The following is a 15,618-nucleotide window of genomic DNA, read 5'->3' on the forward strand; positions in this document are numbered from 1 at the left end:
GTGTTTTTCATAACGTTTGTTGAAAACGACCCCCGTTGTTGTTGTTGTTGTTGCTCCCCGCAGAAGCTCCACAACTCCTCATCATCCTTATTAAGGACCCTCAAAACAAGATATTTAATAGAGCGCTGACTGGTGTTTGATGAGATTTTTCCCTTCGGGGGGACGACGGATGGCGAGATACACGCGTGACTGTCAAATCCAAAGCGCTCCGTCTGCTCCGAGGGGAAATATAATACGCGTGCAGGGTTTAAAACACCAAAAAAAAAAAAAAAAAAAATGAATCAGACAACTGGAAGAAAAAAAAAAAAATCACACAAACCCGCGAAACCGTAACGGATTATTAAAACAACGGTGAAGGATGAGGAAAAACACGAGATTTGAGGTTCTCAGTAGAGGAAGCTCGAAAATATCAACGTTCCTCCAATTGTTGTTGTATTTTCCTTCTGTAGCAGCGACCCGAGAGGCAAGAGCTCAAAGTACCGGACAAACTATGAGCCGTCAATCATCACCACAGCGGTTTGAAAAGTTCATTCAAAGAATAAGTTTCACTCTTTGAGAATCTCAATTTCTTTGTCCAAAAACGGTGCCAAAATATATATATATATATATATATAACCAACCAAATCATCATTTTGTTATGTGTCTGGCCTCAGCCAGACGGCTGCTCTTTTAAATGATACACATGTGAGGATCTGATTTAAAAAGGGAGACGTTTAAGAAGAAGTCTGTAAACACCTGGAACACAAGTCCGAAGCCGATCAAAGATCATTACAGACTTACTCAGTCAGGCCGGGTTTCTGTGCAAAGCAACGCTAAGCTAACTAGCAGATGTGACAGGTAAACAGTCCAACTCCTTTGGTCAATGAAATGCATTTAAAATACATGGTGTTTTATTATGATGTTTAGCTCTACGTGCTTCTGAGCAAGCAACTGTGTGACATATTTGCAAATGTACATAAAAATTATCATCAGAAAAGGTGCAATTCGGGGGTGTTTCCCTACTCGCAGAAATGCAAAAAAGCACAGCGATCCATCTTAATAGATGGTACGTTGGCAAATCAAAAGCTTTTAAACCTTAAAAAGGGGGCAAGACAGCGTGTGAACAGAAAGCCCCATGCTGGGATTATGGATTAGATCTAAAAAAAGCATCATAAATCAGTCTGTGTCCTTACACACACACACACACACACACACACTCTCTTACCACCGACTGCACCACAAACCACAAGAGAAACGTGACCTTAACCTCAGGCCCTCGTTGTGTAAGAACTGCCTTAACACTCCTCATGATACAAAACCTCTCTTACACAAGCGCACGGACACACACACACACACACACACACACACACACACACGGATAAAACAGGTCTGCGGCTGGAGATAAGTGGCCGGTGGTGGACATTAATGCACGCAGGGCGATCTAAACGCTGAGATACGGAGGAGCGGACCTCACGCGGCTCGTTATCGCTCCGTCGGCGCGGAGATTAAACGCGAGGGGGAAAACACACACCAGATTACAGGCGACAAGCAAAGATCGCACTGCCGTGGGTTTGTGTGTGCGCTGTGAATGGAACGCTGTGGACTAGGAAGGTCCTCTGCCACCGTGTCAGGTTCTGTAAACGCCCCCCAACCCAAAAAAAACTGTTAAAGTGTTCCCTGTCAAGTTGTAGTCGTTTTGTATTTCACTTCCCAATGTTCATTGGGGAACACCTTGACACGATGACACAAAAGACTGCAATCTAGAGACCCGGTGGGAGCGACGCCGTCAAAATGTCTGCCGCACTCGAAAAAAAAACACAGCAGAATCCAAACCAGAAATCATGTGAAAAACACGCTAACAAAAGTGTGTGTTCGTGAGCATCTGTGCTGCACTGCTGGGTTAATCATCATCCGGGGGGGGGGGGGGGGCTGACCATCCTTCCCCCCCCGCTAACACCCTTAGCTTCAAGTTTATATTTGCCCGCCCCCCCCCCGGGGGCTCAGAAATGCTGGGAAATCGGGGTTAAAAAGGCCCAACGCGTCAGTGTCATGGACTGAAATAATGAAGGTTTTCTCTTCATTACACGGACTTCGGGTCGTTATCATTTCAGTGGGAAAAATAATCAAATCACCACAAACCAGCTGCCGCACGTTGAACCTGCGCCCGGCCCCCGACGGGTCCCGGGGACAGTTGGAACCTGCGCCCGGCCCCCGACGGGTCCCGGGGACAGTTGTTCCCGATTTGTTGCGCGGCCGCTTTATCCGGCTTCACCGCCCCGGGGGGTTTAATTTGACACTATCGGAAATTAATGATACACACGCACGCACGCGCACGCACAAAAAAAAATACCCCGAGGTCAGAGAAACTTAACAGCTTTTTGTGTGTGTGAGTTACAGTCTTTTTCAATGTAGCTTATTTCGGTCCGTGCCGTTAGAAAAGAGCAGCAAAGTGCATTTGGTGCCGCATATCAGATCTTCACGCACGCACGCACACACACACACACATTAACCCAGACCACACACTGCATATGCATCACCAACACCACAAAAGCGCTGAAAACTCAAACCCAGCCTCCCTCTCAGCTCCCAACTGAACTGTCCGTGCATAGCTGCTGCTAATGTTAGCTCCCCCGGGGGGAGGGGGGCGGGGAGGGGGGTTGGCGGTCTCGACCCTGCCGACCTCAAACACTGTCGGTTACCAGGTGCGATTTTCCCAGGGGTCGCGTTGACATGCACTCATCTGAGGAGGGTTTGAGCAGAAGGATGTCGGCACCCAATGAAAGGACCCTCACAGGTGCCTCTTTGGAGGCGTCTTCTTTCGAAAAAAGGGTCAACGTGGTCATTACGGAGATCCGTCTGAAGGGGCCTCAAGAGATTGCCGGACACTTTGCGAGGCTTTCCTCTTTGACTAATTCAAAGCCCGCTTGAATTTCTTGGATTTTATGTATTTTTTCACACCTGCGGCTGCCTTCTGTTCCCCACTAACCCGTGTTCACGCTTTGCCCCAAAGTCATTTCACGGTTACATCAGCATTGATGCCTGCGTGTCCAACAAACCCCTGTTCAGAACCAGAGACATAGCAAGACGCAAATAGACAAGTGGGTGATGTTTGCTCTGCACCTTTCCCCCCTTTCGTTGCCAACATCTCTCTCTTCTGACACTTCACTCTTTTTTTTTTTTCCCCCCCAACGTTCCTCGCTCTCCCGCAGCGCGTCTCTGCCCCGCTCAGTCCCTCTTGTTTGCTCTTCAAAAGCCCTGAGATCAGACCTCCATTCATGTTCAATCCTCAATACCGCTCTCTCTCTCTCTCTCACTCTCTCTCTCTCTCTCTAACAGACGCTCTGACAAAAGCAAGACCCTGTGATGAAACTGCACATCCAGATGCATTGAACTGCAAAGAGAACACGGCGCCCCCGTGACCTTAAAAATAACAAAAGACACCACGAGCAAAAGAAAGTTTTGCACAGTAAACTGCAGACTCATCTGCGGGGGGGGGAAAGGCCTCCCCGGGCCATTCATTCTCTACCCAGCATGGCCCGCCTGGTCAGGAGACACAAAACGGACCAACTTCACCCACCCTTCGCTCTCCTCCCTCTCTCTCTCGCGCTCCTTCTCCTTGGCCTTGCGGGACTTGTGCAGGAGTCCGATGAGGATCACGGCGGCCGCGATGCCGGCCTTTTTGTGTGGAACCGCCGGCCGGCCTGAGAGGCGCCGGGCGTCTCCACCGGGGCCACCAGGGGTTCCGGCGACAGGCCGTCCAAGGTCAGGCCTGCCCCAGGGTCCCTGGGCTGCAGGACCTGCCTGGTGGCGGCGGCGGCGGCTTTTCGGGGATCCAGGGTGAGCAAGCGGGGGGGAAACGTCACAGTCTCGGGTTTCCGTGTGGCGTCCGTGTGTTTGGAGACGGCGTTCAGGTTCCTCTGTCAGTTCAGAGCTCTCTTTCTCTCTCTCTCTCCCTGGGACGTTGTGGACAGGTTCTACCGGGAAGTTAAAGGTTCCGCGGCCCCTCCTGGCTCCGCAGGTGGTGGGATCCGCTTGAACCTCTGCCCATCTCGCTCTCGGGGGGGGGGGGGGGGGGGGGGGGGGGGGGGGGGCGGCGCAGCGCCTCTAGCAGTCCCCAGGGCCCCGCGGCGGCGCCGTCGGACTTCGGCTCAAGGTGAACTCCTGTCTGCACTCGCTGCGGTCTGCGGGAGCAGTGAATGTGGCGAGGGGAGGGGGGAGCTGTGTCTCTGACGGCATCGCCGACCCGGTGGCGCTGCGGCGCTCGGTCCACCTGCACCTCCACCTTCACACTCCTCCGGCTGCTCCTGCATGCTCGGTCTTTTCCTCTCTGTGTTTGCTGCTGCTGCTGCTCGGCTGTCCTCCCCCCCCCCCCTCCTCCCCCTCCACCACCCCTCCCCCCTGACTGCCGAGCCCCGCCTTCTGCCCTGTGATAGGCTGGAGCTGTTAGAAGGGCCGCCTCTTCCTCCTCCTCCTCCTCCTCCGCTGTGTGCCGCCCTTTATCTCTCTCTCTCTGCCCTTGTTTCTCCCTCGTTGAAATGTATTAATCTGCCCGACCTTGTTCCATCGATGCTTGATTCCATGATTTCATTATTAGGCACATGTATGTACCGCCCCCCCCCTGCCCCCCCCCCCCCCTCATCCCTGTCCCACTAACAGTCAATCCCACTGTGTGAAATCTCAATACAAAAACAGGCGTGTCAGCCTATTGCCTGCTGTGCGGTTGCCAAGGACATTGCAATTTAAAATGAACCCTCACAAAATGCAGAGATTAAATGACACCGCATGGAAAAATGATTATTTTTAACAAATTTGATACGCTAAGGGAAAGCGTCACACGTTTCTTTCACACTGCCTTTCTTGTGTGTTGCCTTGCCCGATTATTCTCTGCTCTCACCTGCCCTGCTCCAGACGGAGAGAGTTTTTCCTCCCCGGCTATCGATCGGCCAGGAGAACCAAAGCAGAGCGTATTGATCGTAAAAACCCACGAGGACGCAAAAAAAAAATACTGAAAAGTTCCCTTAAACGCTTTAACCTCGATTTGCAACTCTTGAATTCGGTGAGTGACAAAGATGGACGTCGCGGCGAGGTCTCGTGACGGCGACTTCGTTTGGGTAGTGACGACGACGTCACTTACAAAATGGCTGCCTGCAGGTCAGCGCACGCGGCAGATCGGTTTGTTTAACAGGTATAGCCGGATGTTTAGGTTAAGTTGCAACAAACGAGCAATGACGACGCTCTGATAACGCCAAAGAATTTTAATGGACCCAGTTCATGTTCACTGTGGTTTGTTGTTGTCTGAAGTCATGGACGCTAGTTGGTGCTCCAGTATAATCGGTCCCCCGAAACTCATCAGTGAGAAACGTTCCGCGGTGCAAAAAATAAGTGTAAAATGTTTAATTTGTTATTTTTTGTGTAATTAATTAATCTTAATTCACATTGTAAATAATTAATTGTAATTAACGCCCTAAAGTCCGGCCCTAATTATATATATATATCATCTTTGTGCACCATTGGAAGAGTAATCATTATGTGATTTGTTGCCTTGCGTCGGTTAAACAGCTTTACGGTACGTCTTATCTGCATTGATGTCCTCAGTTATTAATGACTGATGTTCGCAAAGCTTTTAATATTTACCTGGATATTACCGTCATAAATTAAAAAAAAAACCTTCAGTTCAAGCGACAAACAGCTGTGTGAATTACGAGAGTCTCTGGCGGCAGACCTCTGCAGACAGACATGGACGCCGACATAAAACCAGCCCGACGCGGCGGAAACAAACACCGTGAATCAAGTCGCCCATCTGGTGCACTCTTCTGGGTCACGGAAGTGCCAATTTTTCCTTCAAGCAGAAATGGAGTGACTCGGACTCTTTAGAACGGAGGGTAATGAGAGAAATGCATCGTCAACGAAGACATCTCAGTAGACGCTTTAAAAGAACGATCGGGGGGGGGGGAAAGGCAGCGGCAAACACTGAATGGAAGGTCCCATCTCGCTGCTTCCTGTGTGTGAACCGCTGCCATGGCAACCGGACATCTGCCGGAGGAGCCCCGAGGCCGTATCCCTGACACGCATCCGATAAAAGGCTCGCTGGAGGCTCTCTCTCTCTCTCTCTCTCTTTTTTTGTTGTTTTTTTTTGTTCCTGCTGTCAAAAAGAGCAAGTTTGTGTTGTGATGGACGTGGTGGATGCGGTGGTCATGGCTCCCTCGCTCAAAATCACCTGAGGATGTTCCCGACTCCCGAGTGGAGGCAAACAAACGGGTACCAGGCGTCCTCTGGAGAGCAACACACACACACACACACACACACACACACACACACACACACACACACACACACACCACACACACACACACACTCTCTCTGCTCTGCCTCACACTTGCAAATGACTGTGCCTTTTCACTAGGGTCCTATCATGCGTCATCAAGGGGAGGAATGAGACACCACATCATTCACTTTCACGAACAATAACACAACTCACTCCCGATCAACCCCCCCCACCCCCCCCCCCCCCCGTTCTCTCTCACACACACACACACACTTACAGGTGTGAGATTGTTCCTGTTAGAGTTCGACTACACTTCTGAGCTTGAGTAAACCTTCAAGTGAGATATGAGATACGGTGAAGTTGAACACAGTGTACCAGTGGAGGAGGAAGACTATTTTTACATAAATATGTGGAGGGATTTACACTTATTTGAGAAGGGACCTTGATCCTTCAATCACCTCTTCGGATTTTTGAGGTCACGAGTCCATAAATGTCCTCCAACAACCAAATAATACATATTTAAGACTATGAATATCTGCACCATTCTACTGAAGGGCGAGGCGTTAAAATGCTGCAACATCCCCACCTCTAACGTGCTGTAAAGGCCTTCTGTTTCTCATGAACACACACACACACACACACACACACACACACACACACACAGTTGGATGAGCCTCAATGGTGCCAAGCAGCCTTTCCAGTCATTTCACAGCTTCTCAAGTGTCTCCCAAACAAACAGATGCCAGTCTTCTAACGTCACCTCTCTGCACAGCTAATTCTATTACGGGTCACACACACACAAATGCACGCGCATTACACATCACACACAACTCTGAAGTACGCCTGGAATAAAGAACCATGTTGCACAACTGTTATGCACGAGGAACACACAAGATGCTTGAACCAATTTCAACCTCTGGTGGAGAAAATCACCTTCAGGACGGACGGAAAACGGGGAATCGGCAAACATACCACGAATAACGGATTAAAATGTCCTGTTGTCCTGTGAATCAAATGGTGGGCGAAAATCAAAAGTAAATGTCACATTTGATCTTATTTTTTACTTCAGAATCGTATTTGTTCCCTCTGTGTATTTTTATCTCGTACGGTGTTTATGTTGTCCACTGCTGGCTGGCTGTGGCTGGATAACAACAAAGACAATGCAGACCTCGTATCTTATCGTGCTGCTCGTGTACTGTGGACTTTCGTCACGTCCCGCTTGGGAAAGAAATTCCTCCTCGCTGGCCGTGTCAACGCGGAGGTCAATTTAGTTCAATTAAACTGGTATTTCATCATTCTAATTAGAGGGAGACAGCCCGGACGAGTGTTCGGTTTGGTTCATTAACTTCTTCTGAAACAGAAAATGTTGTTCCGGGTTCACCTCTAATCGCGATGTAGACTTTGGCTTCAGGCGGCGGTTCCTCGTCCTGGTCTCACGTCGCTTTTGCCCTTTTGGCTAAAATGAGGAGTTAAGAGCCAGGGAGACAATTTACTGCAACAACCGATCATTTTAACGTTTAATGTGACCGAAAGCGCCCCGCCGCAGCAAGAACGGCATTATTCCGCCAAGGAAAGTAGTTCCCATCAAATTCCCTTTTTGCTCATCCTTAAAGGATTTTAATGGTTTTAATAAGAAACTTCTTCTCCTTTATGAAAATCCCCAAGTTACATCAGAGGAAAACTGGTCATTTCAGACGTTCAGTGAAGTAAAGTTGTTACCAATGTTAATTTCTTTCATTGCTTTTAAATAAAATCTACTTCCTTTGCTTTTGATTGATGGTTTTTAAGCACAGGCCACTTCTGAAGATCACTTCTGATTTGCGTGACACAATGTTCCTGTCATATCTGACTGCAGTCTCTCATGCTAACTTCCCGTTTTCTCTGCAGTCGACGGAAAATAAATCATCAACAGAGTTGATGGAGCTTTTTTTCCCCTCTGACCGAGCTGACAGCTGTTTGTACAAACAAAAAAGGCCTTCATGAATCACTGCTGTTACCATATCAGCAAACGCACCACAGCGGGTGGTGGATTAGTGCTTTAAAATAACTTTACTGCAGCGAGATCTCTGTCCCTCTCAGGCACAGTGACATGAGTGAGTTATTACTCATACACACACACACACACACACACACACACACACCAGACTGGGGCTGAGAAACGTGCTTTTATAAAACTAATGAACACGTAAAATAACACAAACGTGTCACATTCGGTGACACGAGGGGTTTTATTCATCTCCTTCTTCTTCTTCTTCTGGGGCCAACAACGTTTTGAAATGAAAGTTATATGTCGGTGTCTGAATTATATTCATTTTGTCTCACTTAGAAAAAGTCATTGTTTAAAAGTAAGGAAGAAAAGCATCAAGATAAAAAGGTGACGCATAGCTTTGAGCAATAGAATATATATATACGTTTAAAATGTCATCGAGGGTTGTATTTGGCTGATGGCGGTCTTAGGATTTGGGGCCCAGATGCCTCCCCCCTCCCTACGTTGATCTCCCACATGCGAGGAAGGTCGTGATCGGTCTTCAGTTCTACTTCCCTAAGTGTCTCGTCCTTGTCTTCTCACACTTACTGTGACGTTGAACTGTGCACAAACAAACACGGGGTTGTGCATGAATAACGACGTCTGTGTGGAGGCCGTTTCTCTCTCTCCGACCCCAACGATCAGTGTTTGTGCCCGTGATATTGCAAAACCTCTTAACGTCTTTCCTGTCGTCGCACACACACGACAACGAAGGAGAGGCGGAGGAGTGTGTGTGTGTGTGTGTGTGTGTGTGTGTGTGAGACTATACATGTAGAGCCAAGGGCCCTGCTGACTCGGCCAAACAAGACACCATGTGTTTGCCAAGGGGTGACAGATGGAGGAGGAGGAGGAGGAGGAGGAGAGCGACAGTGAGTGTGTGGTGGGTGACGGTCAACACACACACACACACACACACACACACACATGCACGCACGCACACACAGACGTATGCATATGCACACACAGGGGTCGGCCTTAGTGATTGAGATCAGGGGACGGAGAGAATATGAGCTCATTAAAACTCAGCTTTTTCGCTCTCTGCTGAACCCCAACAGGGACACGAGGTCATCGAGGATCACGGCGGTTTGGAATAAAAGGAGAACGAGGGGGACACACTTATATAAACCATCATCTTTAAGCCCATTTCTGCATCACGTGGTTGTCACATTGTCACATTGTGAGGTGGAGGGGCCCGAATCGAACTACTTTGCACAACTGCACAAAAGAGATCATTATGCTGACTCGAGGCAGCCGTTGGGACAAAATATGTCGGAGAGGGAGCGAGGAACACGTCTCTTAAGATGCCGACGGATCGTTTTCAAGGATCAATACACCCTTTGAGTTTGAAAAGGTAATTATTTTGCACTCGTCACAGATCACCTGCGGACCAAACAACGCGTCACCGCAACGGAAACAGACCCAGCGTGAAGACTGTTGACGCGCACAGTATGAAAAACACGACTAAACATCCTCTGAGGCTTCCTCCCACTGAAAAGACAAATCATCAGATCTGTGAGAGGGGGGGGGGGCGTAACCTTCCCCAAATGACTGCGTAAAGCACATATAAATGCCATAAATGTGCATTATTTTGCATGGTTCTTGTGTGCGACATTTGGTTGGCGACCCGAGAAATGTCTGCTGAAATTGTAAATGACATTTTTTTTATTTTTTTAAAGTAACATGCATTAGCCACCTGCTCTGTTATAACTATAAAAGCTTTTATCAACAGAAGGTGGATCACAGCTGTGGTATTCCAATGGGAAACAGACAGCAGCAAAGGTAATTAGTGCGTTATTGTTGTTTCATTACTTTGATTTGAGCTCAAGTGCTGCGACGGATTAAAACCGATGTACTCGAACGCGGACGCCACTCCCTTCTTCGGATACTTCGCCGGTGGTTCCACTCCAACAGAAACACGTGTGCGGAGGACATTTGCACTGGAGCTCTCTCAGAGCTGCAGTGATAATGGCAGTAAACACACACACACACACACACACACACACACACACACAATGCTAGGGAGAGGCAACATGGGCGAGTTGTAACACACACACACAGAAGACACTTTTTCCTGGGAAATAGGGCCGATAAACTAGGAAATGGGGATACAAGTGTCTTTGGGTGTGTGAACGAAAAAACGACCAATGGAGCAGTCCTGTGAGATTCAGAGCAGAACGGCGGTGCAGGACACGCACACACACACACACACACACACACACACACACACACACACACACACAGAAACTCCTCTCTTGCCCAGAGAGCGTACAAAGTGGCGTCTGATGAATGACCCGTCATGGTGGTCGACTGTGACACAGACATTGGGGAGCGGCGCGTTTACACGCGAAATCACGGCTTCGCCCTCGATTTGGTGCCGCAACGAATGCGGTTTCCGCGGCAGCAGTCACACATGCGTCGCATTCAATGTCCTTTTTCCTCCATCTTCAATCCGACCCCAAGTTGAAGCCACGTCCAGGCGGTTAATTTGTTTCATTAGAGTTCCAAATTGACCCGTGAACATGTAAACGAATAATAATGGCAGCGTCTGTGACGTCCCACCCTCGTCCCTTCTCGGTAAAATCACTGGTTGGAAATGAGACGAACGAGAAACAGCTGTGTAGTGAAGCACCAGCCCGCCCCCCCCGTCGTCCGGTACGATAGAAACCACTCGGGGGGGGGACTTCTAACCATCCTTCTTCTTCTCCTTATCCACCTCTTACCCCGGAGGCCGGGGACAGCGTGTGCAGGTCTAACACGGAGGACGACGGGAGGGCGTCTCAACCACTGGTGGCTTCCCCGAGAAATGGTCGCGCACAATGACTGCTGCCCCCCTCCCCCACCCCCCCCACCCCATATTACACCACAGGGCTGTCATCGGACAATTGTTTAGGGGGCTTTTTGGTAAATTGACACCGGGACAAAACAAGTCAATTGTTCTGCACATAATTGCCGCTGAGGGGCTCTTCTGTCGCTCGTATCCCCCCCCCCCCCCCCTCCCTGCCCCCCGACGGCTGAAAGCACTGCAAATGGATTTCTGACAGGTCAAAAAGGCGAGCTTGACCGGTCCTCCTGCGGCCCTCATCCTTCCCTCCTTCCTTCCTTCCCAGGAGGCGTCACTCGGCAGATCCCTGCTTTCTGAGGTGGTTTGGTCGGCTGAGGCCTTGAAGCGAAGCGTTTTGTGTTAACCAAACAAAAAACATTGAGTTCGAACACAGCTGACAACAACAGTATCATCCATGTTGTTGTGCACGTCTCGGCCTGTGATGTGATTTCGCAGCGGCCCGTCGTGGACCGCCGCGCTTTGTCAAACGCAGGCCCGCAAACCAATTCAGCTGCTGCAGGCCGCCCGCCCGCATGGAGATGGATTCTTCCTCTGAAAGCAAAATTGAGTTTGAGCCTCGGCTCTGCCGGAGCGAGACGGCGGCCTTGTTTCCCCCCCCCCCACCTCCGCGCCCCGCCCCCGATGCGCGTGCAAAACGGAACCCAAAGTGCGCCGGTGCTTTGGACACACGTTCAGGAGGACGGAATCAAACGTTAGCTGGATAGAAAGCTGTGAGATGGCCAGTGAAGGAGAGGATGTTGGAGCTCCTCCATCTTTCAGCGCTCATGTTTGAGGACGATCATCTCTCCCTCTCTGCCACACGCTTTTATCTACAGAGGTCGACCTTTACAAGGGAGCAGCTGGGAAATCCTATTTCCTCCCCCCCGTCTCACCATCCCCCCAAAGAGTGAATGAATCTCCTCACCCTGCCTCCCTTCTTCTTCTTCTTCTTGTCGTCGTTGTCTCCCACCGTGACCCCCTTTTGCTCCTTTTTAGATGTTAAGAGCATCTCTCTGCTTTGTGGGGGCAGACCAGGAAGCAAAGGTCAGATCCCCCTGCCCTCTGGTCTATTGTCATCTCCTTCCTCTCTTCTATCACCCCCCTCCCCTCCCCCGATCCCTCTGTCTTAACCCCCCCCCCTCTCTCTCTGTAGCACCCCCCCTCCTTCCTTTCTTTCTTTCTTTCTTTCTTTCTGAGGGCTGTAATTTGCCGCCAGCTTTGTGTCAAGTGTTTGTGTACAAAACAGGAACCGCGGCGAGCGCATTCCTCCCAGCATCCTCCTCGGTTCGGTCTCCCACGGCAACGCTGCCAAGCGCGCTTAGTTCGTGGCCCCGGAGAGACGCGACGCAGACTCACCAGGCGAGGACGAGATGCGCATGAACGACAACGCTTGTCGTTGAGGTGGCAAGTGCACAAAATAAATGACTTTTCCGCATGGGGATGAATTTTATAAGCGTAAGACGTTTTTTTTTTTTTTTTTTCCATTAGCCTCTGATACGGTTGACAATAAAAGCGACCTGCAACTTGTGTTTCCTCTAAATTTAGATTGCTCAAATAAATCATTTCCCATTTCCACTTCCTCCTAATCCGTCATCTCCCTCTCGGCCCGGTAAAGATTAGACGCGTGTTTGCTCTCTCCGGCTCGTAGGATCACAATACCGAATTACAACATCAAAAGAACATTTTGGATCAACGCGTTAATTGCTCCGCAGGCGTTTTTACAGGATTTACAAGCCTGGGTCGATCTCATTGATTCTAATTATTTTGTTTCCGTCGATTATCCGGTCAAAAGACGAAAAAAACAACAACAATGTGTCAGTTGTCTGAACCGAGTTCCCTTCGGTTCTGACTGAAGATGTGCATCTTTTACTGCACGTCTTTCTGTGGTATTTTCAGCTCTGGATTAAAACAGATTAGCTGCAATCGGGACGCAGGATTTGTTTTAAGTGGGATCGACTCAAAATAACTACTGCGTGTGTGCGTGTGTGTGTGCGTGTGTGTGTTCACGGTCACAAAGCAGCACGCCTCGACGTGTGCACTAGGGAATAAGACTTTGGATACACAAACATTGATTTTCAGTTTTTTTAGTCGATAAATAAATAAAGATGTTTGGGGGGGGGGGGGGTAGGAGGGGATGGGGGGCTTCTCCACAGGTCACCGCTCAGGGAGCCCTCGGCCTCTAAATAGGTGAGGGTCTGTTTTTTGAGCCCTTAACAGCCAGCACTCAGGCCAGATGGTGCGCTTATCAGCTACTCTGTGTGTGTCTGAGTGCGCGTGTGTGTGTGTGCGTGTGTGTGTGTGTGCGTGTCAGAGTAGCATCAGCCACAAGGCAAGAAGTAAATATTTGTCAAAAGCAAAGAGGCAGCTGGTTGTCTGGGAGACTTTAAAGTGACAAGACTCTCCCCTTAACAAGCAGAGTACACACACAGACACACACAGACACACACAGGGACACTGGTGGAGTTGTGTTTGTCGTGTTTGTCAGGGTGGATCAGCAGACAAGCTTTGAGTAAAGAAGTTAGGCTTCATCTCCATCTTTTGGGCCTGAAAGGCCATAACAGTGACAGGAAAGCCCCGGTGAGGACACACAGGTTGGAAACGTTGGATCAGACTTAAAGGAACAGCACACATTGTGGGAGCTGGCGTCGTTTTTCTCGATTGCATCAACATGGGTTCGGCTGTCGATGGATCAAAGGATGAAAGGGGCGGCTTTGCGTTGTGTGATCGATCAAGCGACCACACGTGGTTTACAATGGCCGGCTCTTTGTTTAAGCTCTAACAACCTGCATCTTCGTTGTCCCGGTTTCAGACCCGTCTGCTCTCCAGAGCGAGTAGCTGGAGGACATGTCAGCTGTTAACACGTGTGGTTTGGTAGAGATCACGACCGAACGAAGAGAACTTAATTAAAATCTAATCAGCAGGTGACCTTAACCCAGCTGCAAATGAATGCTAATGTCGTTACATAAAAAATAAAAAAATAAAAAACGTTCCCCTGGCGAGTGGCTGCCTCCGTCTCTGTACTTTGAGCACAGATATAAACACTGGCAGCATATTATGTAACTTTGGGTGAGAGAGGACACGCGTGATGGAGTGCTCATTAGGACTAAGCACAGGAAATGTCAAAAAGGAAGGAAAATGAGATTCAATTACTTCTAACTGATGACCAAAGTCAACACTTGTTGCACTTTAGTGCTCATCACAGACTCATCACAGACTCAAGCCTGTTCTAAGCAGCTCCCTCTGGTTGCTCCTCATATATATATATATATATATATATATATATATATATATATATATATATATATATCGTTACTACTAGCAACGCATGTCAGATGATCACGTTTTGGTGCACTGGAGATGGAGCCTGGCCGCGAGGCAAGACGACCACGGCCTATCACCATGGTAATGAACCACATTCGACCATCCCTTAGGTGATCATCAGTTCTTGTTGCCACGGCAACAGCCTCGGCTCCTTACAGGCGGCCACGTTAAAGCCGTGGCGCGCGCGCGCTCATCTTGCGGCGCGGTAACCTAGAAAAGCGTCTCCGGGTTTGAAGCGCTGTGACGTGGGGGGTTCTCTCCACTCTTTTCATGTTATATTATTATCGACTTTTCAAATGGAAAAATTCCACTAAATCTTGTCACCCGTTATACCGGCGGTTTAAGCGGAGAGTGAATCTGGTCACGTGGAGCCGTTTCCCAGGCGTCGGCTCCAACAGGTGCGCGCGTCAACAGGTGGCTCCGAGCCCCGATGGAGGGAGGGAGGGAGGGGTCGGTCTCTCTCTCTCTCTCTCTCTCTCTCAGAGTCTGACTGGAGACCAACACGGGCCGCCAGCTCCCTCTGGTGGTCCCAACGAGGGGGGGACAGCTGAGGAGGAGCCCGCACGAGGACCGAGTGATGCCGGTGTTTCGTGCAAGAAACCAAAAATGTCAAATGGATGATTGACAGTTTACGACTCAGCTGACACAGGAAAAAAAAAGCTCATTTGAAAGCTGACATTGGGGCAATGCAAACAATCGCGGTTTGGGTTTCTCTACTTTTCTTCCTCCCACTAGCGGATGCAGGAGGGACACGGTCATTTCAACCCGGTTCCCACATTTAACCCCAGCTCCGTCACTGCTCCTGACCCCCCCTCCCTCTATACCTTTCACCCCCCCCCCCTTAGGCGTACAACAGCTGAGGAAACAGACTATAACTCACTCCATCCGCAATAAAGCTGACAGCTCATTAGTGAGACTTCGTCTCTGCAGAGCGAAGCCTTGAGCTTCAATAAGGCCTCACCGGAGGTTAATAGAACACCGGCAGACATGTTTTCTCGTGTTTGTCCATCGGCCCCCTGCAATATAAAAAAAAAAAAAAGGTGTGCCGGTAGATAAGGTAAATGCCAGGCTCCAGAAATAGCAGCGGCCCTTCAGGCTCTTTCCCCGTGATGCTGGCAGACAGATAACATTTACACCTGTCCACAAAAACAAAACAAAAAGAAAAGTATGACTAGAAGAACCCTCAAAGAATCCTCTTTCATATTT

The sequence above is a fragment of the Pungitius pungitius genome, chromosome 3 (genome assembly GCF_949316345.1).
Source record: "Pungitius pungitius chromosome 3, fPunPun2.1, whole genome shotgun sequence".
In the NCBI taxonomy this organism is placed as follows: domain Eukaryota; kingdom Metazoa; phylum Chordata; class Actinopteri; order Perciformes; family Gasterosteidae; genus Pungitius; species Pungitius pungitius.